The 14,635-nt window shown below is 43.3% G+C and overlaps 1 protein-coding gene across 7 annotated transcripts in view; it reads left to right on the forward strand.

The window, feature by feature from the left end:
- The window catches only part of ERCC6L2 (ERCC excision repair 6 like 2), a 427,384-nt gene that overhangs the window by 114,018 nt on the left and 298,731 nt on the right, over window positions 1-14,635 (forward strand). The window lies entirely within an intron of this gene.

Below are 14,635 nucleotides of genomic sequence, written 5' to 3' on the forward strand. Positions count from 1 at the left end.
ATGTTATTTGAAAATTAATTTATTTCAGAATGGAAAGGGAAGGCTGAATGCATAACATAAGAAAAATACCCAGTAGAGATGGTAAGTGTATTAGAGATGATAAAGGGAGGCCTGTGTGGTAAGCATGAAAGAGATAGTGGAGGACTGGAATAGTAGTGCTGTTGCTATTAGCGTGGAACACCAATCTGAAGTTCAGAGTTCTAGCAGGCCTTTTGTACTGTAAAAAACTGCAACTTTAGTAGGTAGTAATGCTTTTTTATGGCCTGGCAAAAAAATGTTTTAATATATGAGCCTTGAGTTCATATAGGGTCCCTCTTCTTATAGAGAATTGCTCCAGAATACTATGGGGGAACTAGAGTGGTTTTGGAAGTTACACCATCTTTTTATTTTCAGTCCAATAAATTGTGTCATAACCTACAAAGATTTTATTATGTATGTTTTAGATTGTTCACTGCATAGAACAGTGGATATTGTGGTTTATAAAATAAATCTACCTACCTACCTTCCTTCTATGGATTATCAATAAAAAGTTAAGGCATAGCACTAAGATTTGTTTGTAAGTTTCCGCCTGTCATTTTCAAGGTGGTTTTCCATTATTACGGTTAGTTTATATGTTAGTAACTTAAATTCCATTTCTTTGTCTAAATTCAACTTTGGGAGAAATTTTAGAAAATGTCTGCATAAACAGTTTCCCAGAGGTCTATCTCATATATTCCTTCCTAAAACAAATTTTCATGTTCTTTATGCAGCCAAAACAAAAAAATCTCCCATAATTGCCTAGGAAAATAAGGCTGTGTAAATATCAGTGCTGAACCTGTACACATACAGATGCATATTTTGTGTGTCTTGTGTTGCTTAAGAATGGTTATTTTTATGTACATTATATTTTATACAAGCCGTAAGGCCCGTTCAAAAGGGCGAGATTCCATCGGTCAGACTGGCACGTCGGTCAGGGCCGCTCTCTTCTCCACAACGTCTTACCCTTCCCACTTACTCACTCATATCATCTTCCCTTTTCCTTCCATCCCCCCTTTCCTTCCCCTCTCATCTCATCCACAACCCCTTCCCTCTCCCTCAGCCCTCCTCCACTTCCTGTTTTTCCTGCAAGCCCGTTCAAACGGGCGAGATTCTGTTGGTCAGAGCCGCTCTCCTGTCCCCAACTTCTTACCCTTCCCACATACTCATTCATATCCTCTTCCCTTTTCCTTCCATCTCCTCTCATCTTCCCTTTCCTTCCCCTCTCATCTCATCCACAACTCCTTCCCTCTCCCTCAGCCCTCCTCCACTCCCTGTGTTTCCTGCAAGCTTTTGCTCTGCAGATAGAGGGTGGAAACCCAGCCAGGACACCATTATTCGTTTTGCTGGAGGGGTCTGGTCCATCCTCACATTGTGCTGCCACACCAGCGTGGAACAGGCGAGAGTTTTTGTTTTGTGGCACGTCGGTCAGAGCTCTGTGGTCCGTGCATGCGTGGCACGTCGGTCAGAGCCGCTCTCTACTGCACATTCGTAGCACGTCGGCCAGTGCTCCCTTATAGGTATGATTCTTTGGTATCACTCAATCCAGGAAAATGTCAACAGTGTGTACCAGAGGCATCCACATCTTATAACCGTAGATGGGCCAGAGGCAAGAATGCATTAATTAATTTGTTTTTACACATTTTGTTACTGAAGCATCCAGTTCCAGTGAATTATTTTGACTGATAAATACTGTGATCTGCGATGGTTTAAGAGAACTTCTCCCATTTAATGTGGACAGTATAAAAAGTGTGTACCGTATCGTCCATGAATCACTCCCATCACTATTGCTCAGTAAAGTCAGCACTTCCCCCACCTCACGAAACTTTGTTTTCCCTGATAGCAGAAGAATCAGCTTGTGATCACTTTTTATATATATAATGTTTCTAGAATATAGTGATTCTGTCGGTATCCCCAGAATTGCTGCAGGAGACCAGGGAAGCTGCATTGTGGAGAGAATGCTACCTGCTGCAGGTTGTGAAGACAGGGCTATCTGGGTCCGCATTGTAATTCTGCCCTATCCTGTGCTGATTGGATGTCAGGAAAAGGAGGAGAACAGCAGCAGTTTGTCAGAATGCATATGCCTCTTTTTTTCCTCCCCGGCCTCATTGCAGCTTTCAGTTGTGCTGAACCTAGCCATGTGAGCGAAAGCTACAGTCAGGCTTGAGTGGTAGAAGAGGGAGGAAGTGTCCCAGTATGCTGCCACTGCTCTGCTGATGGTTAACTTGGGGGGGAGGGGGGTGTGCGGTGTTTGGGGAGTGGAGTACTCAGGAAGGGGAATGGGGGGATGAATGGGAAGGCTGGTGGGGTGGGTTGAATATAGGTAAATTAAAAGATGAGGGTGGGGATAAGAGTGATGGGGTGGAGATGTGAGGAGATGGATGATGGCAGAGGAGTTAATGAATGAGGAGATAGGGGCAACAGTGAGGATTGGAGATGGTGGGGCCAAAAGTGAATGAGGGAATCGAAGGGCATGCAGGGGAAGGAAGGATTAAATGAGGAGATCAGATGAGGTGCAGGGGGAGGAAGGAGGGTTAGGGTGCTGGGGGGCCAAAAGTGAGTGAAGCGATTAGAGGGGGGAGGTGCAAGTGAATGAGGGGATCAGAGAGGATGTGGGGGAAAGAGAAATTGAGGATATCAGAGGATTGTGGGAGAAGGATAGAAAGGGAATTAAGGGATTAGGACAACAGTGAGTGAGGAGATCAGAGGAGCTGTGGGGTGTGAGTGAGCAGATCAAAGGAAAGGGTTCAGAGAGGGAATGAAGTGATCAGAGAGGCTATGAATGAGGGGAACAGAGGAACATGAAAGAAGGGATCGGTGTTGAGAGGGGTGTGAATGGATCGTTCCTCTCTCTCCCTCTTCTTCTCCTGGGGGCCCTTTCTCCAATCCAGGATCCCTTCTTTTTCTTCCCCTCTCCTTGATCCTCTTACCTCTCTCAAACTCATTCTTTTTCCCTCTGATCCCTTATTACCTCTATCAAATCCTCTGCCTGCGCATCTGTCCATCCTCTATCCTTCTACTCTTCATGCCTGAGATTCCTTCTCCATTGGCCGCCTCCTCTGAGATCCACCATCTTTCCCCATTCCCCAGATTTTTTAAATTTTATTTAAAAATATTTTTAAACCACCTCCCTGATCAAGAAAAATTGACCACCCAAAGCAATGCACAGAATAAATCTCCAAGCCAACAATACAAATGAACAGTAACAAACTAAACTAAACATCACAAAAAATCCCAAGAGACCAGTAGCTCACAGATCAGTCATTCACCTCTTTCCTTTCCAGTACCATCATTAAGATCCCTTGCTCTCCAGAAAGCAATGAAATACATTAGCTGGATGCAGAAATGTTAGAAAAATACTTTAGTTTCATAAAATAATATTAAAATTTACATTAATTTGCCAATATTTGCAGAATGGAAGGTCTCAGAAAACAGAATGGAACATGGTTTAGAAGGGCCAGGAGGCAGAAAAAAATTGTAGACCAGTCGTCTTAGTTGTACGGGTATATTTATGGAAGATGTAAAATTAAATTACAAAAGGTCCAATACACCCGACTCTGGCCGAGTTTCACCTATACAGTAGGCTGCATCAGGGGCTACAAAAGATTACAAAGTAGATAGTCAAAATTCAATAAACACACACAATCATATATATTTCAATAACACTATACATATGTAAACATCCTAGACAAACCTTTATTACTTTTGTCACTAAAATCTTTAAAATGAAAACCAAATCTATTAGTATAAAAAGACAAAAACATAAACATATCAATTAAACCAAGAATACATTCTTATAAACTAAAGGTTTAGCTAACAGTATGCATGTTAAAAAAAAAAAGAATAGAGAAGAGGTGAAAATGAAGATCACTACCTTATCTTGGATATTGTTAACACTTTAACCACCAATAGTGAAAATTCTTGATTTGATGGACCTGATAATTGTGAAGTATGGCTACAATTTATCCTTCTCTCACACTCCTCTAACCCATCACATTTCAGTTTTCAATTTTGATTCTTTTCTGTCGGCTCAACTGAAGTCTCTTCTCCAGCAGAGGACAGTTGAAATGTCACTTCTCAGCAGTATGGCCAGGGATTCTATTCTTGGTATTTATTAATCCCCAAGAAATCAGGGGATTAAGACCTATACTGGACTTTCAAAGACTAAACAAATTCCTGGTTCAGGAGAGCTCAAGGCGAACTACCTCCAGACAACCGTTACTTTCATTCAGCTGAGGGATTGGATGTGTTCTTTGGACCTGAAAGATGCTTATGTACTCATTCTCATTCATCCCACCCATTGGGAGTTGCTTAAATTCATGGTGAAGAATGTGTACTATCAATACAAGGTGCCCTTTATGGGCCTTTCGGCGGCCTTGCAGATGTTCATCAAATGCCTTGCAGTAGGGGCAGCACAACTTTATCAGCAGGAAGTCTACGTATTCCCATATTTGGTCAATTGGGTGGTGATGGGTGCATCTCCATCAGGAGTTCTGGAATACCTTGAAAGATCTTTTTGGCTTTTCCAATCTCTGGGCTTCATGGTCTGTTTTGCCACATCAAATTTGGTGCTGGATCAAAAAATTCAGTTTATAGGAGCCTGGATAGACTGACTTTAGGAAAAGGTTTTTCTCCCTGTCCAAAGGGCCATGTTGCTAATAGGCCTAATAAAGACCTTGCTTCAGCAGGAATGAGTGTCGGCAATAGCGGTCCTTGTTCTTTTTGGCCATATGGTGGCTGCAGTATATGTGATGCCTTTTGACTTTTGCATGAGCAGGACCTTCAGTGGGATCTCTGAAGTCAAGGGTGATCGGCATGATCATCCATTATCCCATTAAATATCCATTATCTCTGGGATGAGAGCATCCTTTCAGTGGTGGAAAAAGCTGGAAACTCTAGAAGTGGATCTCTCACTACGCGTCCCTCCTCATCAGATTATTCTTTCTACTGATACTACCAAGGGGTGGGGGACACACACCAGTTTGAAGTGGATCCAAGGATTGTGGTCCCCACTAGAGAATCATCTGCAAATCAAACATAAGAACATGCCATACTGGGTCAGACCAAGGGTCCATCAAGCCCAGCATCCTGTTTCCAACAGTGGCCAATCCAGGCCATAACCTGGCAAGTACCCAAAAACTAAGTCTATTCCATGTTACCGTTGCTAATAATAGCAGTGGCTCTTTTCTAAGTCAGCTTAATTAATAGCAGGTAATGGACTTCTCCTCCAAGAACTTATCCAATCTTTTTTTAAACACAGCTATACTAACTGCACTAACCACATCCTCTGGCAACAAATTCCAGAGTTTAATTGTGTGTTGAGTAAAAAAGAGCTGCAAGCCATTCACTATGCTCTGAAGGCTTTCTCTCACCTCTTCTCAAGAAAGAGATTCTTAATCCAGATGGACAGTTGAGTGGCTATGTTCTCATAAACCAATAGGGGGTGCAGGCTTTTGTGCTCTTTGCCAGGAGGCCAACTACATCTGGTTATGGGAAGGGCATCACAACGTCCATCTCCAGGGTACCTACCTTCTGGGAATCCAGAATATATTGGTGGACTACCTTAGCAGAGAGTTGCTACCACATGAATGGTCTTTGAGCCAACAAATAGCATACAACTTGTTCAGCCTCTGGGGAAATCAGGTGATTGACCTGTTCAAAAGTCAACAGGAATGTTGAGAATTCTGTTCTATGCATTCGAGCAGCTGCAGATCAGCTTCTGAACTTTTCTGTTAGGCTGGAATGTCGGTCTACTTTATGCTTGCCCACTGTTTTCTCTATTCACCAAGACTGTCCAAAAGTTCTGTCAGGAGAAGACAAGAATAATCCTTTTAGCACCATCCAGGCCTCAACAAGTATGGTATTCATATTTCATCTGTCAATTCAGTTTCTGGATCTATAGGATTAATCTCAGATGCCCCATCACTCAGAAGGATGGCAGACTCTACCATCTGAACCTGCCGTCACTGGTCTTCATAGTGTGGATGTTGAGCACACAGTAGAACCCTCCTTACACTTTCTGAAGGAGGTGGATGTACTGATTTCATCTAGAAAGCCTTTGACCAGATCCAGTGGAAGTGGATCTGGACTAGGTGTGGGACAGGCCATTTGGATCCCTTCTTCTCTGGCCTGAGGGATTTGCTTCAGTATCTGTTCTTCCTCTTGTCCTCGGGCCTCAGCATCTCTTCTGTGAAAGTTCATCTTGGCGCCATTGTAGCATTGCACCAGTAGGTGCAAGGAGTTCCAGTCTCTTTCAGTCCTTTGGTATCCAAGTTCATTAAAGGACTGTACATTCCAGATCTCTGGTCAGTAAATCTTCAGGGTCCTGGAACCTCAATGTATTCCTAGCTCAACTCATAAAAGCTTGTTTTGAACCTCTTGAGTCAGTGGACTTGATGTTTCTCACTGGAAAGTAGTATTTCTCCTGGCTATCTTTTTGGCAGAAAGAGTAAATGATCTACCAGCTTTAATTCATATTCATCATACCTGCAATTTTTTCACAGTAGGATGGTTTTAGGGACCCACCCCAATTCCTTCCGAAAGTGGTGTCTGCATTCCATATTAATCAAGCTATTATGCTTCCTATGTTCTTTCCAACACTTCATGCACACAGAAGTGATCCAGCCTTTTACTCCTTGGACTGTAAGAAAACCATGGTGTATTACATAAAAGCACGCAACATCACTGTCCAGCTTCTCAACTATTTGTGTTGTCTGATCACAATAGATTGAGAAGGGCAGTTGCCAAATGAATTTTGTTCAGTTGGCTAGTGAACTGTATCATGCACTGTTATGTACTAGCTGGGTTGTACATTAGACTCTGTTAAGGCTAAATTAGTTGGACAGATGGGAATGGACCATATGGTTTTTCGTCTGCCATCATGTTTCTGTATTTCTAAGTGAGAGCCATAGTAAGTTCAGTGGCTCATCTAAGGGCCATTTCTATGGAGAACATGTGCAAAGCTGCTACTTAGCTATCTGTGGACACTTTCATGTAATTTTAGATAAGCAGTTCTGCACAGCCTGTTTATCCAGGAGTCTACTCCCTACTTCATGGGGCTTTTTTGTCTTAAGTAAGTGCTTCCTTGATGCAACCCTCAACTTAGGACTCCCCACACATAATGGCTAATTCATGCCTGCTTGTCACAGAGAAAGGATGTTTGCTTATCTGCAAACAGGGTTTTCATAGTCAGCAGGATGAATCAGCCATTCTTAATACCCACCTGCCTCTCCAAAGAGTTGACTACCTTGCTAAATCTTAAGCTCTGGAAGAGAATGAGGGGCTTACAAGGCAGTGTGCACGTGCAGGAACTCCCATGCATGCTCAGTCTTTACTGTTATGATTTCTGGGTCCGTGTTTGTTGCCGAATGACATCACTTAAGTGTAATGCCTAATCCATCCTGCTGTCACTAGAGAACCCAGTTTACAGGTAAGAAGACTTACTTTGTCTAAAGTTACTTGTTTCTCCATATAGCAGGATTTTTTTTGGGGGGGGGGGGGGGGGGGGTGAAGGGGGTTGAGAGAGAAAAAGGCCTTATAGCATGATAGCCTTTGATAAAGAGGGCGGGTTGCATCACCATCTTTCTCACTCATTCTTTTTTGCAAGCTACAGTTTGCCCCAGAATTATCTAGAATTCTTCACTTTGCCTCTTTGATATACTTATCTCTTGATATTTTTCAAGAAAGAAAAATAGGAAGAAGCAAAATTGTCTACATATTTATAAAGCCATTTCAAGGGTTTACGTGCATAAGCTACTACCTAAATTTGGCAGGGATTTCAATGGGCTTATATTTTATGTCCAGTATGCAGCAATGAGATTTGATTTATGTAGTAATAAAACTGAGGCTACTTACAGTAGGAAAAAGGAAAATAAAACAAATTAATCTTACAGTTATAGTTCAGAAAATGAAAAAAGTGTAGCATTGGGAAAAGTGTACTAATCTCTCTGCTCCCTATTTATTATTTGTACACTGTTACAGTGACGTGGGTGAGATGCAGGCTTTGTTGTTTTTGGCATGTATACATATATAAAAGCAGTCAGCCCCGAGCAAAGAAACCCAAAATTATCTGATGTCATTATTGCTGTTAGGAAAGCTTGCAGAAAGTGTTTCAACTCATTTGAGTTATTTGACGTTTGTGAAATATTGTGGTATTACTCATTGGTAGGATGGGTTGCAGTTGGGGGTGGGGAGGAAGGTTAGTAGGGTTGCACCTTTTGCAGGCAGCTGGCAATTAACTTGAGTTTAAATGAATTGTGACTTTCATGGCTAGTTCTTTTTGTTTGTATTTGTGTGCAATATGTATTCTGTGATGAATATGAACTTTTCATAGAGTTGTAGATTCCCAAAATATTATGAGTGATAGCTGTGTGTGTATATGTCTCCAAGGAAGCAGTAACTTTATGTAAAAGTGAGTAAATGATTCATACTAAGCAAAAATTGTGCAGCTGGTAGGATAACCCAGGGACAGAGTTCTGAGATGAAAAACCTGGAGACTTTAGTGGCATCACCCCTTTCCCAGTTGTATGTTCTATGTCCACGTTACTCAACCTAATTGTGCACAAATGTAAGACTGTTAGCTCTGAGGCAGGGATCCCAAGATTTATTACCTAGAGTGGAGAACTTTCAAAATCTCCATATGCCCCCGTAAGTGCGTGGAGAATCAATAAAAGTATTTTAGAACCTGTGTGGCCCCCATCTGCACAGGTTTTAAAATACATATATCTCTGGCCTCTAAAGTACACCCATACTGTAAAATGCACACACAATTTAGTGTATACTGAGAAACTTTAGTACATGCAGTTCTGGTTTTGCTGGAGAGGGCTCATACCAAAATCCCCCCCAGCAAAACAGGCAAATTTCACTTCCAGGGACGTGGCCAGACTGGCCTCCCTTGTGGTGCCCAGTGAGGAGATGCTGTTCCCCATCCGGGAATGTGGAGAAACAATTGAACCATGAGGCAGGCCCTCCGTAGAGAATTCAGCCATAGAGCCTCCTAACCCTAGGATGTAAGTACCTCAAGGGAACTAGGAGGGGTAAAAAGAAATATTGATACAGACCTTCAGATATCTGAAAGGTTTTAATGATGCACAATCGTCAAACTTTCTCCATTGGAAAGAAGTCAATAGAACTAGGGGTCATGAATTGAAACTTCAGGGAGGATGACTCAGAACCAGTATCAGGAAATATTTCTTCATGGAGAGGGTGATGAATGCCTAGAATGTCCTTCCAGAAGAGGTGGTGAAGACTAAAACCGTGAAGAAATTCAAAGGGGCATGGGATAAACACTGAGGATCACTAAAGGCTAGAGGATGGAATTAAAGAAAAGATTGCATGGGGGTAACTGGAGGTAACTTGCTGATGTGGCAGTTGCTACCCTTAACAAATAACAGTACCAAGACTTGAAGCAGAGAGCAATGATGGAGTTGCATTAACGGCAGTGGGAAAAGGGGAATTGGATTCAGACAGCAGCCAATGAGGGCCCTGACTTTTACGGTTTGGGAAACAAATAAACATGGGGGTAACTTGCTGAGGGGGCTTTTACTACCTTTAATCATTAAGCCTGATACTTTTGATGCGGCTCCATCATTGATCTGTGTCCACGCGGGAGTTAGGGAAAATTGGATTCGGACAGCATCCAAGGGCCCTGACATTTAAGTCTGGGAAACTGATAAGCATGAGGGTAACCTGCACAGTGCAGCAGATACTGACATTAGCTTGCTGGGCAGACTGGGTGGATCATTTGGTCCTTTTCTGTTGTCATTTCTGTTTCTATGTTCAATCACGTGAATTTAGTGTAAACTCATGCACATTGCATACAGTTGTGCAAAGAAGCCTGGGAAAAGGTTTCACTTGTTAAGGTTTATCCTTACACATAGGCACACTGAAACTGTCTGGAGCAGCACAGCCCTGCTAGGAGCTTCAGAAGACAGTACTAGTGCAGTTAGGGCACCAAGAAAACTTCAGGGATGGTACTATAGGGCAAAAGGAAGCCAAGGCTATAGCTCTTAACATAAAAGTGTCATTAATTGTGACATGCTTTGGAAGGGGTGGGGGCCAAAAGCTGAATTGCATATATTGATGTCAGAAGGGACAGTGAAGAGCCACTTTACCAGTGGGTCAAGGGTTAACCTGCATGAATGGAAACTTGACATTAGGGAGGTTACAGAACCTGTAACATTTAACTAAGAGCATTTTATTCCTACTTCTCCTCTGTATAGATTGAGGACCTCAAGAAGAAAGCCTGGGAGCTATGCTGCCTGGAGGGGGACTGGTTGCAGCAGCTGTATGCCAGACATGAGGCTGATGATAAGTTGCCTAAATACCCATCAGGGAGATGCCACCATAGTCTGCCTCTATGCTGCTTCCATCACAGGCCCCACTATTGCCCTGTCATGTAACAATACCCTGCCTCAGCCAATAAATTGAAGTATCCCACATGCACATACAGCTGTTTCCTTTTAGAGTCCATTGGTGTCCATCCAGCACACAGGTGGACACAGCATAAGCCCTGGGTCATGGCCTGCCATGTCATCAAGCACTACTTTAAGTGCACCCACATGCCAACTATAGAAGTAAGTGGGGTTTTAGAACCTATTTGAAATAACTTTACCAGGAAGTCTTTATACCTCCCTCCCAGCAAGGACACTTTGCCTTATGGTAGCATTATGGCAGTTAATGGGCTGGAATCGAAGGCACACTCACACATTTTCCACCCATCCACTGGGGCTACGTCAGAACCATTATCACTAGCTAGGCACTGTATTGTAAAGGACAGCTGTGCAGAAACCCAAGTTTCTGAGGAAACCTATATATGGTCGTAAAACCTCTATAGCAGATGGGTATCCCGCAGCTAGGCTCACATCCCATTGCCTCCACCCTTCCCATAAGTATAATGTACTCATACAGTTTGTATGATGCTGCACATCACACCCCTGGGCACACCAGCTGTTCACAGACACCACCAGCTCTGATGGAGGAGGAAGCTCTGGTCCTGGCCCCTTGCTGGAAAAACTGCTGCGTCAGCTGCAGATCACCAGGAGTTACTACCATCATATATTGCAGTGGCACAGCAGCTAGACATCTCCCTCTCCACCATTTATCAATCCCGAGCTGCTCCTTTCCTGTCCTCAACCCTGTAGGACCACTCCCCCTTTTTCCCTAAGAACTTCAGAATGCAGGTCCTGATGGTGGCCAGCCATTGTTGGTAGAGGGAGGTGAGCCTCTTCCTGGGAGCATCCCCTTGAATCTGGCCAGTAACCCAAGCTCTTGTGGCTGTGCTGGCAGCTGTTCAGACAATGGGGGAAGATGTCTGCGAGATGTGCACTGATCTCAGGAGGCTGGTGGATGTGGTGGAGCATTTTGTGCGGGCTCCAGAGGTCTTCACACCCACTCTTGAACAAGTGGGCATGAAGCAGTCATCACAGCACCCAGTCCTCTAGGCCTATCGGGACCAATCCTCCTGAGTTTTCTGGAGCCTTTTATTTATATAGTTATCTCTCTAGATCTGACCACCCCTTTTTGTTTTATAAAAGTTTATAACAAGATTTTAAAATGTTTTTATTAAAGTTTTAAATGAGTAACCATTTGTTTGTCATTTTCTTATGCATGCTACATTCCATGCCATCCCTGAGCCTAGCTCCTTTCAAGACAGTCTACTGCAGTCACTCTCACATCCAAGCAGTGGTCTGCATGTAGCTAGGCATGCAGCCCTTACTTATAACCTCTGTCTTCCATTCATCTACCCTTAAAGTTGCCTTCGTTTAGCTCATTTATTTGAGTCAGCCTTCTAAACCTGGCTCCCCTGAATGTCCTTGCTGTAATGGGCACAACATTACGGAGCTTTAAGTCATCACTTAGGTCAGAGATGGGAGTGTAGCTAAGCCGCAAGCAGTGGTATGGCCTATAGAGGGATACATCTCGTCTGCTTCTCCACTAAAACCATCACACAATGGGGAGCAGGCATGGTCATTTGACCAAAAGCAAACCTTCCAGCAGAGAAGAGGTGTCATACAGATGTGCAGGTAGGAGCTCTTTTTAACAGAAGCTGGCTGCATGAAGTTCTAATAATCCACCTCTATCTCCCAAAAGCTGGTTATATTATTGAAAGTATAGGGCACAAATTCAGTCTTAGCCCACAATGATGAAGGCCAACCTGGAGTTCAGCAGGTGGCTGATGTTACTACATGTTCAGTCCTCACCTTCTCTCTGCTTACACTGGCTGCCCTCTCAGGTAGAGGCCAACTAACCACCACAAGGGTCTCAGCTTCCAGCTATGCCAACACTACCATCTCTGGAAGTTTTACATGCCAATGGGGCTGGCTGGACTTAGGCGTGGGCCTCTGGATGAAGAAGAATCTGACATGGTAGAAGAAGGCCAGCAAGAAGAAGACAGGTCAGTATGGGCAGAGGTCGAGGCAAGACAGCAGAAATGAAGACAAACCGAGGTCAGGGTAAGCTGCAATCTAGCAATTGAGGTCAGCCAAGGATACAATACCGAGGTCCAAAGGGAGGAAGACAAGGCAAGATAGCAGGGAGCAGACGAACCAGGAACCACTAGACGAGGAGACAGGAAACAATGGAGACACAGGAATAGGAAGCACGGATCAGGAACCGAAGACAGAGCACAGGAACTGTGTGGCAAACTACTACTCAATGAGTCTGACCTATTGCCGAGGTGTCAGTAGCAGGTCCGAACAGGCCTTAAATACAGGAGAGCCTGTGATGTCATCTGTGGGTGCCGCGGTGGTTTTTCCCGCCGCGTGCCCTTTAAATGGTGATGAGCCATGTGTGCACCTAGAGATGCACTGCTCAGCTGAGCGGCTGCCCTAGCTCCGCATGCCGGTCCTTCACAGTGCTCGGCTGCGTCTTCTGTATTGGGGAACTGCGCCATGAGCTGGAAGAGAGGTAAGGGTGGCCGGTTGCGGGACAGACTTGCGGCCGTCCGAACGCAACATTATCCAATTACCAATCCACAATAGAACACTGCCTCCAATTCAATGACCTTCCAATTTCCTGCAGTCTTTTTTGGGGGGGTTTGTCAGATGACTTCTGAAAATCCAAACAACTATATCAATTGGCTCCCTTTTATTCACATGTTTAAGTACACCCTCAAAAAAAATCTAGCAAATTGGTAAGGCAAGACTTTCCTTTGCATGTTGACTCTCTCCCACCTTTAACCATGTCTATCTATATGGTCAAAAATGTTGTTGTTAAAAATAGCTTATACTATTTTGCCCAGCACAGATGTCAGGTTCACCAATCTATAATAATCCAGATCACCCCTGGAGCCCTTTTTAAAACTCTGCTTTGCATTGGCCACTCTTCAACCTTCTGGTACCGTGACTATTTTAAATGCGAAATTGTAAATCACCAAAAACATGTCTGCAGTTTTGTTTGACTTTCTTCAGAGCTCAAAAGTGAATACCATCTGGTCCTGGTGATTTGTTATTCTTTAGTCCATCAATTTGATTTATTACATCCTCCAGTTTTATAGTGATTTCATTTAGTTGTTCAGAGTCATCACCATCTAAAAATATTTCTGGTGTATGACCTCAACAGCCTCCTCAGTAAATACAGAGTTAAAGAATTTATTTGTTTTTCTGCTATTTCTTAGTCTTCCCTGAGCACCCCTTTTACCCCTCAGTCATCTCGCATAAGAACATAAGTTGCTGTACTGGGTCAGACCAAGGGTCCATCAAGCCCAGCATCCTCTTTCCAACAATGGCCAATCCAGGATACAAGTACCTGGCAAGTACCCAAACATTAAATAAATCCCATGCTAATAATGCTGCTAATAAGCAGTGGCTATTCCCTAAGTTAATTTGACTAATAGTAATTTATGGACTTCAACTCCAGGAACTTATCCAAACCTTTTTTAAATCCAGCTAAGCAAACTGCCTTAACCACATCCTCTGGCAACGAATTCCAGAGCTTAATTGTGCATTGCGTGAAAAAGTATTTTCTCTGATTTGTTTTAAATATGCTACTTTCTAACTTCATGGAGTGCCCCCTGGTCCTTCTATTATCTGAAAGAGTAAGTTCCCGATTCACATTTACCCATTCTAACCCTCTCATGATTTTGTAGACCTCCATCATATCCCCCCTCAGCTGTTTCTTCTTCAGGCTGAACAGCTCTAACCTCTGTAGTCTTCCTCATAGGGAAGCCGTTCTATTCCCTTTATCAATTTGGTCGCCCTTCTCTGTACTTTCTCCAGTGCATCTATATCTTTTTTGAGATGTGACAACCAGAATTGAACACAGTACTCAAGGTGCAGTCTCACCATGGAGTGATACAGAGGCATTATGTCATTCTTCGTTTTATTCACCATTCCCTTCCTAATAGTTCCTAACATTCTGTTTGATTTTTTTGACTGCCGCAGCACATTGAGCTGATGATTTCAATGTATTCTTTACTATGATGCTTAGATGCTTTTCCTGGGTGGTAACTTCTAACATGAAACCTAACGTAGTGTAACTACAGCATGCATTATTTTTCCCTGTATGCATCACCTTGCTCTTATCCCCATTAAATTTCACCTACCATTTGGACACCCACTTTTCTAGTCTCGCAAGGTCCTCCTGCAATTTATGACTATCCACTTGTGATTTAACTACTCTG

The sequence above is a fragment of the Rhinatrema bivittatum genome, chromosome 1 (genome assembly GCF_901001135.1).
Source record: "Rhinatrema bivittatum chromosome 1, aRhiBiv1.1, whole genome shotgun sequence".
In the NCBI taxonomy this organism is placed as follows: domain Eukaryota; kingdom Metazoa; phylum Chordata; class Amphibia; order Gymnophiona; family Rhinatrematidae; genus Rhinatrema; species Rhinatrema bivittatum.